This window comes from Euprymna scolopes, chromosome 29, assembly GCF_053919585.1.
Source record: "Euprymna scolopes isolate OS-2025 chromosome 29, ASM5391958v1, whole genome shotgun sequence".
Taxonomy (NCBI): Eukaryota; Metazoa; Mollusca; class Cephalopoda; order Sepiida; family Sepiolidae; genus Euprymna; species Euprymna scolopes.
The window spans coordinates 106,004,447-106,006,946 of record NC_136510.1 but is presented as its reverse complement, the minus strand read 5'-3'; positions in this window follow the sequence as shown (position 1 = coordinate 106,006,946).

Below are 2,500 nucleotides of genomic sequence, written 5' to 3'. Positions count from 1 at the left end.
GTGTGCATTCCAATTCCTGCTGTAGCTGTTTATTCGAATCATAAAAATTGGTCAGTCATCTCATAATATGTATAGCAATAACATACTGAATTTTCAAGAGACTACAACAATCTTAAATACTTGTACAAAAAAATTTGGAGACCTTGTCTCAAATGGTAATGCCACAGATTGAATGCATACAGCTGTTATTAAATACATCCAATTGGTGAATATGATACCTTTATGGGGTCCAAGACTCAGAGCCTTATATGAGATTATAAACAACAACAGCTCACATATCTTGCATATCTTAACATGAAGGAAAAAACAGAGCAAAGAGCACAGGTGCCTTTACACACTTTTGTTTGGTCCCATCTGACATCATGCTATTTGACACCACGTTAGCCTCATGAAACGAAAAGATCGCATTGAGTATATGACAAGTTTCCATAAAATCTTCCAAAAAGCATCACAGTTCACATTGTCAAAGGCTTTCGTCAGGTCGACAAACACCATATAAAATTCCTGATTTTTCTCTTGAACTTTCTCTGCAACTTGGCGGAGTGAAAATATCATAATTGATGGTGCCACAACCCAAGCGAAAACCGCACTGTGACTTGGGATGGATTTTATTCGCAAGATTTTATTCGCAAGATTTTATTCACAAGATTTTATTCACAAGATTTTATTCACAAGATTTTATTCACAAGATCCCTAATTATTCTGTTTAGAATGAGTCTAGCCAGAATTTTACCAGCAATACAAAGGAGTGATATCCCCTATGATTGTCAAATATTTTTTACTCCTTTATTCTTGTACATGCATGCATCTTAACAATCTTGTGGGACATGCCCTGCTTTCCATATCTTCACAAAAAGAACTTTTTAACCAGTGCATGTCCACCACGCTTGTATACCTCAGGTGATAGGTATTTACTAGAAGCGATCTGTTTAATGGATTCAGACACCTCTTGATAAGCTGGTTCAAGTGATAGTTCAAGAATTTCTGAATTTTGAGGAATGGACGAGATAAGATCATTGTCAATGAGCGATGATGTATCTAAGACAGTTTTGAAGTGTTTTTTCCATCTTTTCAGTTTATCTGATTTATTTATGAGAACCAAATATTTCCTTGAGAACGTCATAAAAAGCCTTGTTGTTTTTACTGTCTGATACTTCTTGAAGCTCAATAGCCTTCGCATGCCACCAGCGTTCCTTTATGGCTCCAAGAGCCCATTGAACCTCACCTTTGCATTTCTTGTAAGACATCTGCTTATCCAAACTTTGTGTGAAAAGTGCATTTGATTGATGAACTTTTGGACTTCTGCATTGTTTTCGTTGAACCAGTCATGATGTTTTTGATGTGGTATTCCAAAAATATCAACTGCAGTAGAGTGGATTGCATTCTGCAAAGCCTTCCAAGAGGATTCAATATCATCAGTGACATTGACAGCGTCAAGGGCCGCCTCAAGCTTATCCAAGAGAGTTCAGTTTTCTTTTCAGCTGAATTCAGAAGAAGGACATTGATGCGTTTAGGAACTATTGAGTGTGTAACTCTTCGCTCGTGTATGCGCAGTGAAAGTCTACTTCGGAGAAGGACATGATCCGAAAGATAACAAGATGTCTGGAAAGACCGTGCGATGTTGAAGTCATTGATGTCCCTTCGTTTTGTTATGACAAAATCTATCAGATGCCAGTCTCTAGAGCGAGGGTGCATCCACGTGGTCTTGCAGTGGTTGGGTTGTTGGAACAAGGTATTGGTAATGCAAAGGTCAAATTCCTTACAAATAGTGAGAAGTCGTACACCATTCGCATTTAACCTGTCCACACTATGACTCCCAAGATTGATTATCATGACCAACACGAATATTAAAGTCATCAGCAAGAATAAGTTTATCCTTGTAGCGAATTTTCGTAATGACATCATGAAGGAGATCATAAAATTTGTCCTTCTCTTGCTCCGAGCCAATGTTGGGGCATATTTAAACCACTAGGAGAGATGTACCCTTTTATCTTTCTTACGATAGACATTGAGGAGAAGGACATTCTGATGTAAATTCGGTTTCTGTGGCAATTATTTGCACCAACTTAATCAAGTTTCTTTATATATATATATTTTTCCTCCAAACCTCTAGCCTTGATGGAGGGGAGACTAAAACTTTCTGCTATGGTTTCAAATGATCTAAAATAACAGCAAGGGGAGACTTGATTCCAAATATTTTCCATATGTTATATCTCCCCTCGTTTGGAAATAGTGTACGAATAAACAAACGATTTTACTAGGGCAGGGAAGGGAGAGAAGTGGTACATCTGAAACCCTTGAAAATATCTCTGCCTTGTTGTGCAGCCGAATCAAAAAGCGTGAATACTCTTGTCGTTTCTTTACTGGTTTCTAAACTGCTTACCTAGTTTTGCATAACCTACTTGATATGACATTAAATATTGTAACATGGTTAGAAAAAAAATGAGTATGGATTTGAGACTCTGAGACTCTTCTTAGGAAATATTTGCAGATTTAAAAA